Below are 16887 nucleotides of genomic sequence, written 5' to 3'. Positions count from 1 at the left end.
TTACCAAATCATGGGAAAATTATTCACAGAAGTGTCTTCTTTATTAACTTATTATAAATATTTTTCTTTAATCGTTTTGAAAAACTTAGACTATGTTGAATATTGACTCTCAAATTGTTGTATCCTTCTTAGTGAGTAACTAGTGATTAAATTAGGGTGAATCTTGTGATTCCTAGTTAACTTCTTGAGTTTGATTAATCTAAGTGTTACCCCGTTGTGATTCTTGGTTTCATTTGATTATTCTTCCTTAGGTTAAATTTATATTGTTAAAGTCAATTGGGAATTAAGAGTTTTAGTCCCTTGTTGTCCATAATTTCAATAACTTGATAATTAATGCACATATCTTTTATTTCTTTGTGTCTTTGCTTGTTTGATTTTTATAATTTAGTATCAAGAGTCTAGGAACAAATCTAGTCTTAGGTAAAAAAAAGATCTGATTTTTTTGTTGTTTTTGACCCTAGATCATTGTTCCCTAGTGTATTTTGAGTCTAGGTTTAAAATTTTTATCAATTTTGAGTTGTAGAAGTGAAGTTACCATAAAAGGGTTTCATGTTTTTCAAACTTTTCAAATTTTCAGAGTGGGTCTTTTGTTAAAGGAGAAATTTGAGGTTAATAATTAGTGGTCTTTGTTCATTTAGTTGAATGAAAGAAAATCCTAAAATTTGAGCCAATTTCGAGTTTATTTGAGTGTATTGGAGTATAGTGTGTGTTCTTGGTGTTCTTGTTGTTCTTTCAAAAGAAGAAAGAAGAAAATACATTTACTCCAACTTTTCAAGTCAAAGTTTGTCCAAGGTGTTTTTTGAGGTCCATTAGTGAATTTTTTTTAAGAAAATCATAATCCGAAAAAAAAATCAAAATTTGAAAAAACATTTCCATGTGGACAGACACGCCAACAGCCACATCAGATGTCATCTCCCATGCCACCGCCACACGACATAGCATCAGAAGCTAGTGCAGCAGCCAACGCAGCAGAGACCAGCCAAAAAGGCCCAGACGTCTACTTAGCGCGTGGGGCTCAGTTTCAGAGGCTGAAAATTGCAGGTTTTCCCTTGAAAGCCCAAAACTATTCTAAGTATGGGATGTTTTTTGGAACTAGAAATTTTCCTAACTTTCCCAACTTCGTGACTATTTTTTCCATCACTTTCCCCGTTAATTCCTCAACTAATTAAAAATTAATTAATATTTTTAATTACTTGTTAACTAGTTTTGATCATCAAATCATCTAATCAATATCTTTCAAGTGGTGAACTTTTTTGAGGCTTGCAATTTTTCCAAGTGTAAAAATTCACTTCTTCTTCTTGTAAACACATTTTCCTTCTAAATTCAACTATGTAACAACTAATTAACATCTCTGGTAACTTGTTTACTAGTTTTAATCATATCATTTCTTTGATTCTTCAAATTAAGTAACAAATAACAATCTTCTACTTTTGTTACTTGGTTTATTTTTAGTTCTAATTTTTTGGTACTTCTTTATTTTACTTTTCTCATGTTAATTCGTTGATAACCTTCTTGATTCAAGTCTGTTAGTTTTTTTTTGGTTGTCCTTCTATCAAGAGTCACACTAATCCATTCCATCACAAAGGATAGGTGATCTTGAGTTCATTGAACGGAGCAAGTTTGCTATCAATTTTTAGACGATGACTTTTTGGTCCCTTTCGTCCAGTGGTTAGGACATCGTCTTTTCATGTCGAAGACACGGGTTCGATTCCCGTAAGGGATAGGTACTCATTCCCGGCCGCTTTCAGTTAGTGTTCATTGCTGAGTGATCACTCGCTGGTTTCTCTTGCTTTTGGCATAGCGGGCCCCTAGTGGGAGGCTCGCACGACGGGCTATTAGCTCAGTGGTAGAGCGCGCCCCTGATAATTGCGTCGTTGTGCCTGGGCGGTGAGGGCTCTTAGCCACATGGATAGTTCAATGTGCTCATCGGCGCCCCGAGGGACAGGCCCTGAAGCGAAGGACGGGAACGAGCGAAATCAATGTGTTCCAATTTCTGGCCTTGCACCGACCATCCAATGGACCATGGACTAAACGGCCCTGCCTGAAAGGACTATGTCCAGGGGTTAGAGGACACATAGAAGGTGACTTGAGAGTTACATACGAGTGAAGTGAGGCTTTTTCTACTAACCTCATTTGTTAAATTTTGTATGTATTATGTCGAATACAAGTGTAATTGGGGAGAGCTCATAGAACATCATTGAGGTTCTCAGAAACATCTCTAAGAAAGTAGCAGAAATGAATGGAAGGATGGTATGGAGGAAAGATTGGTAAGGTTAGAAAAAGAGAATAGAAGTAAAGCAATTCAAACCGATAATGAGGAGATAATTAGGACATTAATGCATTCTACCACCCTTACTCAAGAACAAGCTCATAATCTATGTTTTCCTCCACAAAGTCGTACCCCAAACTGCCAACGCCCGAAATTCCAAACTCCCAACCTTCCAGACCACCTAAGACAACCTACACCACATCTAAAATCACAACCCTATCACCCAAAACAAGAGAATCTTCCTTTTGTGACTAACAATTTCTAATATGAAACCCCATTTCAAAATGATTCAAGTGCATCTTTTCATGAAACCTTTACATGACATCCACAAAATGTATCACAAATTCCCTACAAAGATTACCAATACAAAAATCTTCTCTATGATGAGACTAATGAGGAGTTCAATAATGATTAGTTTTTGGGTTGAGATGGAAATAGAGTACAAAGTGAAAGTGTAAGACCTCGGGACATGGGGTGGGACAAAGGTAGGGGAGATAAATATAGATATGCTATAAAAGAGATAGGATGGGATATAGAGGCTATAAGATGGGAAATAGAGGAAATAGGTTTAGAAAGAAGAATGATAATGATAGGGGCTTGAACATTATCAAGGTCACACTTCCAAGGTTTAAAGGAATTAGTGACCCCGATGAGTTCTTGGAATGGAAAATTCAATGTGAGCGGATCTTTCTAACAAATATTATCTCGGCAACATTGAAGGCGAAGTATGCTCTCACGCAATTTGAGGGGTATGCATCAACTTGGTGGGAGTCCAAGAGGAGGTTAAGGGATAGTAATCATAACTATGAGTAACCTACTTGGCAAGAGTTGATTACACTTATGGAGTTGAGATACTTGACTCCAAGATACTATCAGGACGTGCTCAAGAAGGTGTACATGTTGAGAAAGGTACTTCAAGTGTTGAAGAATATTATGATGAGTTTTAGAACTTGTGGATGAAGTCTAAATTAGAAGATAAAATGGAATGTACTGTAATAGGATTCGTGGCAAACTTGAGATATGATATCTTGAAGCCCTTGAAGCTTGATTACTATAAGACTCTTGAAGCGGCTTTCCATTATGTCTCAAAGGTAGAAGCATATTTGAAAGAAGAAAGTCATACAAGGCCAAAAGTTCTTTAACTTCCACATGCAAAAATGGTCGCGATAATTGGAGGACGACATCTAGGGAATAAGCTAAACGTGGAGGTCAAGCTAACCAAGTCAATCTTTATTACAAATCCAACAAATACACTTTTCTGATTGAAGGAAAAAAGTATGTTGTTGAACCTCTCACTCCATACTAATTGAATGAGGACTATCGGGTTATGAACAAGCATCGAAAAAGAATAAAAACCACTAAGGCAAAAGGTGACAGCGAAATTCCACATTGTTCCAAAAGAGTAGAATGCCTTGGCTAAAACTAAGAAGAACATGTGAACAATAGAAAAGCCAAGAAAGTGTTTAAAAGGTGTGGATGAGGGAAACTTTATAGTGTGCCGTGTTAATACCAACCTTTTGTTACGTGCTAACCAAGATACTAGCTGTTTGCCGAGTATTATTTCTTCTCTTTTGCAGGGATATGATGAACTATTTACAGATGAGATGCCTTCTAGATTACAACCCTTGAGGGGAATGAATCACAATATTTATTTTATACCACGTTGACAAATTCCCAATCATCAAGCTTATAAAAGTATACCAAATGAAACCGAAGACTATCAAGGCAAGTGGAAGAACTTATTTATAAGGGGTTGATCAACGAAAGCCTAAGTCGTTGTGCAATACCAGTAATTCTTGTTCCAAAAAAAAGATGGCACTTGGAGAATGTGTATTTATTGTAGAGCAGTAAATAAGATCACAGTGAAGTATCGACATCCCATTCCTCGCCTCGATGATATGCTTCAGAAGCTATGTGGTTCTTTTGTTTTCTCCTAGATTGAACTTCTAAGTGGGTATAATCAAATTCGGATGAAACCGAGTGATGAGTGGACCACTGCTTTCAAGACGATGTTTGAGCTATATGAATGGTTTATGATGCCACTTGGATTGACAAATGCCCCAAGCACTTTGATGAGATTGATGAACTATGTTCTCAAACCTTTCATCAACAAGTGTGTTATGGTGTATTTTTATAACATACTTGTGTATAGTAAGACAATGGAGGAACATGTATCCGATTTAAAAAAAGTGTTTGATGTTCTACTACAAGAGTGACTCTTTGCTAACTTCAAGAAATGATAATTTTGTGTTGAAGAAGTTTTTTTTTATGTTTTGTGGTAGTTCAAATGGGATTGAGGTTGATGAAAAGAAGGTTCAGTCCATCAAGACTTCTCCAACCCCAATCAGTACAATCGAGGTAAGAAGTTTTTATTGGTTAGACAGTTTTTATTAGCGATTTGTGAAGGGTTTTAGTTCAATTGCTCTCCTTTGACTGAACTAATCAAGAAAGATGTACCTTTTGTATGGGGTGAGGAGCACGAGAACTCTTTTCAAGCCTTGAAATTGATGTTTAGTTCTGCACCATTGCTCCAACTACCCAAGTTTTATAAGGTCATTGAAATTGAATATGATGCTTCAGGTGTTGGTATAGGTGGTTTGTTTATGCCAGAAGGGAAACCATTAGATTTTTTCAATGAAAAGCAAAAAGGAGCTACGATAAAATACTCAACTAATGACAAGGAATTTTATGCACTTGTGCGAGTGTTGGCTCATTGGAAGAACTATTTGTGGCACAGAAGTTTGTGATTAGGACTGACCATGAGTCATTGAAACATCTTAAGTGACAAATAAAGTTGAACAAGTGACATGATAAGTGGCTTGAATTCGTTGAAACCTTTTCATATGTTATCAACTACAAGCAAGAGAATGAGAATGTGGTAGCGGATGCTTTATCAAGAAGGTTTGTGTTGGTCAATACATTTGTTTGTAGAATCATGGTGTTTGAAAGCTTAAAGTGATTCTATTCTATGGATTCTGACTTCAAATATACCTTTGACAATCTTACTAAAGGGACGCGAGTTAACAAGTACCAATTGGTTGATGGGAGTTTGTTCAAAGATGGTCGAGCATGAGCCCATGGAGAGAGTTATTTTTCAAGGAGGCTCATAGTTGTGGTTTGATGGGACACTTTGGGGTACCAAAAACACTTGATATTCTTAAGGAGCATCATTTGGCAAAAGATGAAACATGATGTGGAGATAATTTGTGGACAATTTCTACAATGCAAGCAAGCCATTTCCACGACCAGGCCCCAAGATAAGTATACTCCTCTTCCTACAGCAAATCGTCCGTGGATGGATATTTCTATGGACTTTGTGTTAGGACAACCTAGGAAAAAAAGAGGACATGATAGAATATTTGTGGTAGTGGATAGATTTTCTAAAATGGCTCATTTTATTTCATGTCATAAATGTTATGATGCATGCCATGTAGCTATATTGTTTATCATCAATGTGCTTAAATTGCATGTAGTCCCTCAAACCATAGATAGTGATTGTGATTCCAAGTTTCTAGGTCATTTTTTGAAGAGTCTATCGGGTACACTTGGTACCAAACTTCGGTTCTCTACTTCTTGCCATCCAAAAATGAATGGACAAACTAAAGTAGTCAACCAGACTCTTGGAACCATGCTTTGATGCAGGATTAGAGGAACCCCAACTAATTGTGAAGACCGTTTACCCTTGATTGAATTTTCTTATAATCGTTCTTTCCACTCCCCTATTGAAATGTCTCTATTGAAAGCATGCCATGCTTTTAAACCTTTCTTTCCATTAACCATGATTCCATTGTCTAGTGATGTTTCTGTGAGCCTAGATTCCATGTGAAGGGCAAAAGAGTTGATGAACAACAATCATGCCAAGGTCAAAGAGTTTATAAAAAAGAACAATTCATGGTGGACATTCGAAATAATTGAGGGAGAAAGGAAGTGATCTTCAATCCAAATGATTGGGTGTGGGTGCATTTACGAAAGGGAAGGTTCAATATTACTGATTTATCTCATTCTGTTATAGGTGATCCTTAGGATTCGAAGACGAATCACTTTCTAGAAGGGGAAGATGATAACAATTGCAGCATAGATGAAATTAACATGACTGGTATATACCCATCAAGACCATTCACAAGGAGTCAAGCAAAAAATCTCAATTACCTACAAGCAATGTTCAGGAAAAGGAATGAATTTGAGGAGATTGATGGTCACCAAAGAAGGACATACAATGCATTTACATTATATCAAATTGAGAAGGAAGAAATAAAGAGGCCATGTGTGCAAATGGCCCTTTCATGAATTCAAGAATTCACAAAAGAAGGTAACCAAACAAGGCCCTAACCTCATTAAGGGGAAAATTGTCAAGAAGTGTCTTCTATATTTCATTTGCATAAATCTTTGTCTTTTATCATTTTGCAAGACTTAGACTATGTTGAATATTGACTCTCAAATTGTATTATCTTTTTGGTGAGTAATTAGTGAGTTAATTAGGGTTAATCTTGGGATTGCTAGTTAACTTCTTGAGTTTGATTAATCTATGTTTTACACCTTTAAAAATCTTTATTTCATTTGATTATTCTTCCTTGGTTAAAATTTAGGTTGTTGAGGTCACTTTGAAGTTGACGGTTTTAGTCCCTTGTTGCCCATAATTTCAATAACATTAGTATTAATCCACATATCTTTTATTTCTTTGTGCCTTTATTTGTTTGATCTTTATCAATTGCACTAAGATAATTTTTATGTCATGGTAGCATTTCCCTATGAGGACACATAGTTCTTCAAACATGATGTCCACGAGATATAAGGAAACACTTAATTCGATTGCTTACCTTCTGTCTCTTAGAAGACATATTTGTCCACACGTTCCTACTAATAAATATTGGAGTGGATTATCATATTTGTAGCTTGTGTTCCACCATCTCATTATAATATTTTGGAGGGGGAAGTGGTCAGTATGGATAACTAAGGAAATAGTAATGCTTTTCCAGATTGTGCTGGCAAAATTTCAAAAATTGAAGGTGTTTTCGATGGTATCCTAACCTAGAGTATTGCAGCAGTAGCATTCACTAGGATCAACTGCAAATTTAGCATGTTTTTCATTTGTGGGGTGCTTTCCTCTGACATCTCCCCACAAAAGCAATGAGCATTTGAAATGGATGCTTCTATGCCAATTGTATGTGTTGAATTTGGCTTCATTCTCTTCTCCCTAATAAACGTGAATTGACCACTTGTATTAAAACATTAAACCGGTTGATCAAGGATTCCTGGCAAATGTCGGAACTGCTTCGCTAGTATGTTGTGTACATGTTCCTGCAGAGCTTGTTTAATGACTTCCTATATGTTCCATTGATCTCCTTCCATAAAATCCGCAATACTGTTGTTGTTGAATCTCCTACTGTCTCTAGAATGGTGAGCTTGAGGTCAAATGCCTATCAAATTATCCCACCTAAAAGATCCAGATCCAGATTTGACTTTGCAGTGAATATATGTTTCCATAGTGTGCCTTTTGTGTGTGATGTGATTCCAAGATTGGGATTTGCCAGTGTCCCATATTTTGCTTAGTTGATTTGATCTTTAACAATATTTAACACCTACAAAATCTCCCCAAAGTATTTTATTGGACCTTAAAATCCACCATTGTTTGTATTAGAAGGATTGACAAACGTCACTCATAAGTCTGAAACAAATACTCCCTTCATCTTGAGGAAAAAAAAAGTTTTTCCAATACGACCCATGGTATTTCTTATGATCTTTTCTCCACACCCAGAAGAAGTTTACCATAATAGCTTGGATTAGTTTTATGACAGCTGAAGTAGTGGAAATAGCTGACAGTTGGTGAATTGGAATAGATTGAAGGACATGATTGACTAGTGTCCCTTTGCTTCCAAAGATCGACATCTAAGATGAAAACTTGTGATTCTGTTCACTATCTTATTGGAGAGGTCAGAGATATAAATAATATTTGGTCAACCATTAAATAGAGGACAACCAAGGTAAGTGAGAGGATCTTCTTTTTTGTGGAAACTTGTACCTCTCTTGATTCTGTCACAAGTACTGTTGAAGGCACTACAAGGAAATAAGAAATGTATTTTGGTTTTGTTAATGATTTGGCCCGATATTTCTCTCCTAATTAGCAGAAGTGTTCATTATAAGCTCGAGAGATCTTTTTTTCCTGAAGTGAAAATAATAATGTCGTCTGCAAAACTCAAATGGTTGATCTGAGGGCCCTTGCTCTCCGTATGAAAACCATGATATTGAGGGTTGTGGTAGAGTCTGATTAAGGATATGGAAAAAAAACCTCACTCCCAAAGTAAATAGGGCTTGGGATAATGGATCTCCTTGCTAAAAACCTCTCGCGTAGCGGACAAAACCATATCTCTCACCATTTACAATAATGAAGTACCAGTTTTTATCCATTATCCTCCACGTCATGTAAATAAATATTTCTTCGATTACCATTTTCCTTAGGATGAGGAATATATAGGACCAAAAAACTCTGATACGCTTCGGCCATCTCTAGCCTGATAAACACATTATTACCAATCGTAGGTTTTTTTATTTGATGAACGATCTCCTGGGCCACGATAATGTTTTCATAGATACTTCTTCTTTTGAAAAATCCTTATTCGTTGGGAGAAATCAGGTCTGGAAGAATAGTAGCCAGTCTATAATATAAAAGTTCAGAGACGATCTTGATAGTAAAATTGCTCAAACTTATAGGTCTAAGCTCAAAGAGTATATTGGGGATTTAAACTTTGGGAATTAAGACAAGACAAACATGAGACAAATATTTTGGGAGCACTTGACCACTGAAAAATTCCATCAGGCCCTGCAGCTGAATTTTGATTCATGGAAAAGACTACTTCCATTGCATCATCAATATTAGGAAGTGCCTTTAATCTGTCATTTTGTTCTTGAGTGTCCATTCTAGGAATACAATTCATAGTAACTTCATCAATGAGTTTAACTTCTCCTGTGAATATGTTCTGTAAGTGTCCACTAGCGGCCTCTGCAATGTGTTCATCACCCTGTATCCTTTCATCCTTGTCATTGCAGATTTTGTGAATAAAAATCATTCCTCTTCTTCCACTTATCAAGGCATGAAAAAATGTAGTATTATAATCCCCTTTTTGCATCATTGGAGTTGTGTTTTTTGTCTGAGAATGGAATTTTCAACCTTCATAAATCTGATATATTCCGCATTACATTCATGAAATTTAGTTCTATTTTCCTATGCTTTATGTTGAATTATATTCTATTCTGCAACTTTAACTTTTTCCTCATATTTTTTTATAGTAGCATATACATCACTAAACTACATTCTAGACAAGGTTCTAAGAGTAGAAGCCACCCTTTTCATTTTCTGATGAAAGATCCGTACAGGGTTTTCTTCTAATTGCATGTTTCAGCAGTCTGTCACCGTAAATAATAATAAGGATTATTCTTCCAAAAAGTTGAGGAATTTGAAGTTCTTGATATGGTTTTCTTTTTCTGGCACTCATCTCCATGAGAAGAGGACAATGATTGGGACCCACAATAGGATGATGGGGGATTCTAGTGTGGGGCATGACTTGCAACCACCTATCATTGACCATAGCTCTGTCATACCTTTTCCAGATTCTAACATGGATGCCCTTTGGTTAGACCAAGTAAATTTAGGACCATGAAATCCAAAGTCTATGACTCCACAAGCTTAAATCACACGAATGAACTCCAAACTTTTCTCATATTGTAGGGGATGCCTCCAAGTTTTTCATCTATATCTATGATGTCATTGAAATATCAAACTATGCAACAAGGAATGGTACTATTAGTATACGCAAAATGTATCATCCTATCCCATAATTGTCTCCTAAGACAATCTTTACACTTTTCATAAACGAATCTATTTATATAAGTATCGACAACCTCCACATGACAAAGTTTACAAGTGACTTGTTGTTGATCAGCTTCTAAATCTTTGCAGGAAATGACATTGTCAAAAAATCCAAGTCTTTCCATTAGTGTTGCTAGTAGCATGATCCATGGAAAGCATACTTTTAAACATATTTATGTTGATGTTGCTTGAAAAAGGCTCTAACACAACAATACTAGACAACTAATGGATATTTTTTAGTCTTTCAAGAGCACCTTTGGTATTGATACCTCTAGCATTCCAAATGATTGTAATTATCATTGAGAAGATCTAGAGGTGAATAATCTTGTATTTTGTCTTCCTGTAGTATCATTAATAGCTGAAGGAGGCTTTTTTAAGGAAGCCTTTCCAAGTCAATGCCTCTAGGGGAGAGTCCCTTATTATTGGTAGCCTGTTGAATTTCGTTCTCCAATACTTCATTATTGTTTGTACTAAATGTTTTCATCAATGATTCATTGATTTCGTCATCATCGTCCGGATCTTTAGTAGGATTGTTGTATGTATCCACTTCATCCTCTGAAATTTACACATCATATTCATCTGAGATTCAGGTTCTGCCAATTCGTTGCATATGTGTCTTATCTAGAGGTTGACCCTGTGGAGGGGGGGTGTTATACTGAATATGGAGAGGTAACACGGCCATGCCTTTTTCTTATCCACCATAATGAACATTTTACATAGACTTGTCGTTGTAGCTTGAGTATTATTCCGGTAATCTTGTTTTTGGATTTCAGCTTGTTTTTTTTTTTGAGCATGTCTTCTTCTTACTAGGCTTGTTCTTGCTTTAGGAGTATGTTCCTGCTTGCTGGTACTATCCTTGTTCCCTATATCTTTTGTCGTGCCCTCTTTTTTCTATTTGTCCTTTACCTATTTATGGATGAACCTGCTGTCTTTCATTTTGAGTATCATTTTGATCTTGGTGATGCTTAACAGTGTTTTTATTTTTTTATTTTCCCTGTTGCATTTTAGTGGTACAATGATTTGAGATTTAACCCTCCATTTTAGTTCCCTTTGCTGCAAGTTAGAAAACTCCTCCTTCTCAACCATCCTCCGTCCACAGACTTCATCAACCAACACAATAGGGGTATTAATGGAAGGGTTGTCGTGATCACATCAATGATATTCAACAACTATTACAGGGGAAGGGGTGTCATTGTCCCAACAATGACCATCATTATCAATGACATTGGTTGGGATTCCAAGAATATGATCACCAGATTCTATCTCATCATTTGTCAAAGGGTTAGCATTCATACCTGTTCCTTTTATATTTTGGTGCTTTTGAGTATCCTTGATCTGGTGTACCTGTATGTGAGAATTATTTACCTTGCTTTAATCTCGGTTGTGAGTTTGGTTGTTGTTCCTTTTCCGTCCTTGGACCCGACATTATTCTTCTTTGTGAGTATTATTCATACGAGGTTGTTCTCTAGTTTGTTTTTTATTCTTTGACTGCATTTTCTCCTTGTTTTCCTTCTATGCCTGATTGTTTTTTTTTTGCAATATTGTGTTGTCTGTCTTTTTATTTTTACTATTTTCCTTTTGATTTCGTTGCTGTATTTCATTATTTTTTTCCTTCGTAGGACAAGAAACCATAAAATGGCCCTACCGTTTAAAACAAATGCTTTACGGTTGCACTTTTTCATATTAAAAAATTTTCCACTTGCCTCTAGTTTTATTTTTTAATTAATAAAAAGCCAAACATGCCTTGGTATTTCCTCAATTTTATCAGTATGGATTCTAACCTTTGTAACACTACCCCTAGTTTACAACATTGTAGCCGTGTCAATATATAAAGCTTCTCCAATAGGAGACAACATAGGAGTGAGTATATCCGTATAATAAAAATGCCAAGGTATCTCAAGTAGTGCTATCCAAATCGGCACTACTGGAGTCTACCTTTCTGGTTTTATCTGTGGATTCAACATTTGAATTTTCATTGAATGAGATCAACTTAATTATCGATAGTTATTAAATATGTCTCGAGTTTTTGTGTGCAATTTTAACATTCTTAATGAGATGCATCTGAGTAATAAATCTTTTCCTGATTCACTCCATTCTATGCATGGAATTGGTGAATTTGCCCACAAACGGATACCTGCATCGTGTAACCATTTTTCATGAAGTCATCCTCATGGAAATTTATAGAATGGTATCCTTGCTTCGTTGAAATTATAGGAGGAGATATGTTTAACTTGGGGAAATTGGTGTTTTTAATGACTTTCACTCTATTTGCTAAGGTTTGTGCCACAGTTTGAGGAAGAGGATCGCCAGTTTGGTTAGAGTTGTTTTTGTTATTAGCATTGTTGTTGTCTATTGTTTTGGTTCTTCCTTGGACTGACATGGTTATTTTTGGGTTTATATGTATCAAATTTGTGGAGATATTGATGGGTGGAAGAATTCGAGCTTCCATGATATTGTTTCCACTGTTGTTATTCCCATTTGCTGATGCATTTCTATCAACATGCACTACACTATCATTCTTATGCACGTTTATCTTCTTAGCATCACCTGAATATCAAGCTTGTGATGATAAGATCCTTGAACCTGCACATTATGTATACCTTTCTGATGCTCATTTTGATTTCCAGAACACAACAAGTTTGTATAATTGTTCTGGTCATGATGATGATTTTCAAAGGATACATTCTTACCAGCGATGTTGATGTGTGGTTGTTACCATTTTCTTGCAATCTTTTATTCCCAGAAGTGTACGCGATTTGGGATTGTGATCACCTTCATTGCCTTTCACTGTTTCTTGCGGTTTGGTACTTTCTCTACTAAGGGGAATTTCATCAAACAGCTTACCTGCATTTCAATTGTTCACTAGTTTATCATGATCAATGAACTTTGAATTAGCTTCAAAATTGTTTACCCTATTATTGTTGCCTCATAACAATTGTTCATCGTCCCTAGCTATATAGGCAGTGATATGGAATGGTTTTGTCAAATTAGTCATAGCGATATTTCCCCCCAGACATATTGGAATGATTTGAATATTTTGAAATAGAACTTTTTTGTGATGTAGTTAATGCTATTTTAGCATCAGTTTGTATGTGGGGGTTTGTTAGCTAATATCTCCAATTGGTCGTTTAGTTTTTCAAATGAGCTTTGATGGCTTCACCTAAAATTTGGTTGGAATCTTTTCCTTCATCATCATAGTTTGTATTGATCTCATTAGGTGCACTATGATTAGTGGAGTCTGTTCCTATGTTTTTTCCCTCTAAATTTCTTTTGTATTTCGACGAAATTGAGTTCTGATTTTTAGCGATTTTGGTTACATCCTCTGAAATTTTGGCTAGATAGATCTCTAAATTGTAAGATGAATTCAATTGATTTTGCAATCATATCTAGATCATGGGGTGTGATATTATTCCATCAATTGGAACTAGTTGAATGACTCTAGTTTACGCTAGGGAAATGATTTCATTCGCCCACTATGACTCCTCTTCAGACATATGAACACTGATCCCTTTGTTGAAATTTAAATCAAGGAGTTGTGGATTAATTATATTGTGATTCTAGTTGGACACATTCCGCATCCTCCAGCACGACATTTTCGCTTTAGTCTGGTGGTCGTCTGACATACGTCGGTGATACAGGGTCCATTCCATTAGTACTTTGTGAAAAGCACTCCAAGTGACCGTTATGAGGATCTGGGAGCGCAGAGAGCCTTTAAAGTGATACTTAGGGTTAGAATAAGGGTTTAGGGTTCTTTAGGATTTCGTATTTGGGGTTTAGGATTTAATCTTTTAAATCTATGCTTAAGTGTTTAATGTTTGGGTTTTTATATTTTTTGTTTAGCATTTAGGTTTTAGTGTTTGGGTTAGGGTTTATTTTTTTTGTTGAGATTTTAGGTATTATCGTTGAAGATTTGGGGTTTAATATCTATGGTTCAGTGTTTAATGTTTGAGTTTTGGTATTTTGGGATTTATTTTTTAATATCATTTAATACCCTTAGAGGGGTAGGGGCTAATAATAACACCAAGGTCTTACCATTCAAATAAAAAAATGTACAAAGAGGGGGACATGATCCTTACCTCTATTCCTATGGTGGCTAGAGTTCAATTTCCGACAGAAATCTAACCCTCACCTTATAATAAGATGAATCTGAAGCTCCTATATACTTAGAAGATAGGACTCCTCTAAATACGTAGAATCTAGGAAACATAAATTAGGGAGACTCTCCCTTTACATCTAAAAAAATTAAACATCTAACTTTAACTATTCCAAGAAGCTATATCGTGAGATATAGCTTAGTTGAAAAATTAGTAGAATGTTTAAGGAGGTTCTGTGATCTTCGTTGTTTTCTTCCTTCTGAATCTTGGCATCTTCATTAAGTCCAAATAAAAATTGGCCTTTTCCTCCTTTGGTAACTCTTCATTAATATAGTAGACTTCCAGACAAGCACTTTTGTGCTTATGGTTGATACTGCATCAGCAACCCAATTAGATTCCTTGTAAACATGAGTACATTTGAATTCATGTAGTTGAGCTATGAGGCCCTTCAATTTGTCTAGTTGATTGCAAATGCTCCACTTACGATTAGTGTTTGGAGTATCCAGTTTATAGCTAGCATGGAATCCATTTCCAATATGATCTTCATGTATACTAGTTCCAAAGAAAAGATATACCATAGATAGCTACTCCAAATTCATCTTGAACTTTGGTACCACTTCCCAAGGGTGAGGTAAATGCTAATATGAGCTTGCCTTCATGATATCTTAGTATACCTCCTGTCCCTATCTTGTCGGGATTGTCAATTGCACTTCCATATGTATTAACTTTTGATGCATTGATCAATTAGTCTTGTCCAGGCTATCTTCTGTACCTTTGTCACATGGATGCATCTTTCTGCTAATTGGATTATTATACTCCAAGAAGGAGGCCAGCTAACCTAAGGAAAAACATAGTTTATGAGTTTATTATTATCACTATAAAGTACATACCTGGCCCTGGTGCCATTAGGGGTTTTGCCACCATATTTACAAGAACATCTATGTTTCCATAAATTCCAAATGATACTTATTTGGGAGGCCTGGAGGATGAGTTAATGAGATTCATTGTGCTTCATTGACCACCATTGAGTTACAAGTTGCCTCATTGAGCTATGATAAATTTCTACCCCTGCTCCATTTGCAAACCATCTCCTGACATCCCTAGCAATTTCTCTATTGTTAAAGATATGGTTTATGGTATCTAATCCTGTCTTGTTCCTGCAATAAAAATATTTAGAAGGTTCTAAACCAAATTTAGTTAACCTCTCATTAGTAGGAAGCTTTCCATTTAAAGCTCTCCAAAGAAGGAAGGACGCTTTAAATTGTTTATGCATATACCAAATGAGGCCTTAAATTAATCCCTGGGTCTTTTCTCCCTGATTTCATTCCAAGATAAAGCACATTTGAACATGCCATTAAGATATTTTCAAATAAGCTCTGTTAGCAGATTGATGCTGAGGAATTGAAACTGTAGGATAGTGGCTAGTTCGCTAGGGGGTTCCTGTTAAACCATCATTTGATAGTTCCACTAGCCTTCTACACAAAAATTAGCTACTTTCCTCGTGTCAAACCTATGGATAGTGTTAGAAAATTGAGAAAGATGTCCTTCCCTAACCCAATTTCCATAAAAAAGGAAAAATTCACTAAGTTCAACTTCCAATGAATGTGTTGCTCCATCTTACTCCTGTTATAAATCATATGTTTCCAATTCAGTGAATCCCCAATGTCTCATTTCCTGCAGTAAGGATTTGATCTTAGGCAGTATTTCCCTTTAATGTGTGCTTAACTCTAAAGTTCCACCACTGTTTATATTGAAAAGCTAAGCACACATCTTTCAGATTTTTCATTCCCACCCCTCTTTCATCAATAGGATAGGTAAGGTTCCTCCAGGAAGCCCAATAGTACTTCTTTTTGTCACTATTCTAACCCCCGAAGAAGTGTGCCATCAACATTTGTATTTGCTTAATTACCATAGCAGGGGAGGTGACAACTAAGATTAAATGAATTGTTAATTCTTGAATAACATGTTTAATCAACACAACTCTTCCACCTTTGTTTAATTTCTTTGTTTTACACCCTGTAATTGTGCAAATCACATTAGAAATAAGGTCAGAAAAATATGCAATCTACTCACAAAGAGTGGACAACCCAGGTACTTGGTAATCCCTTGCCTTTGTTTAAATGTAGTGATCCTTTTAATTCTGTCTTTGTTGTGTCAAACACATTTTAATGAACCATGACGTGACTTTTCTCACTGTCAATAAACTGGCGAGAAGTATCTTCATAGGTTCAGAAAGTCTACATGATGAGTCAAAGTGACTTAGCCCTTCTGAAGTAAACAGGATGGTGTCATCTGCAAAACTCAGATGATTCACTTGTGGGAACCTTCTTTCCATGACAAAGACATGATAGTCATGATGATTATGGATATTATTTAAGGAACTTGAAAGCATCTCAGCACCTAAACTAAATATGGCTGGGGAGAAGGGGTATCCTTGCTTACGGCCCCTAAAAAATTGGAAAATACTAAATGTTCTATGATTAATTATGATAGAGTAAAAATTATTAGCAATGGTTCTCCACACCATATCAATGAAAGTTTCGTCAAAAACCATCATCCTTAAGACCAAACAAATGTAAGCCCTTGATACTCTATCACAGGCCTTAGCTATTTAAGTTTGATAATGACAATGCTACCTATGTTATGCTTTTTAATCTGAG

At 36.0% G+C, this 16887-nt stretch overlaps 1 non-coding gene across 1 annotated transcript; it reads left to right on the top strand.

Annotated features, from left to right (window-relative positions):
* The first annotated feature begins 1651 nt into the window (after positions 1–1651).
* On the top strand, positions 1652–1723 carry TRNAE-UUC (transfer RNA glutamic acid (anticodon UUC)). Its single transcript has one exon. It is a non-coding gene; the product is annotated as a tRNA-Glu (tRNA).
* The last annotated feature ends 15164 nt before the right edge of the window (positions 1724–16887 follow it).

Source organism: Solanum lycopersicum, chromosome 9 (genome assembly GCF_036512215.1).
Source record: "Solanum lycopersicum chromosome 9, SLM_r2.1".
Taxonomy (NCBI): domain Eukaryota; kingdom Viridiplantae; phylum Streptophyta; class Magnoliopsida; order Solanales; family Solanaceae; genus Solanum; species Solanum lycopersicum.
This window is presented reverse-complemented; position numbering and strand designations above follow the sequence as displayed.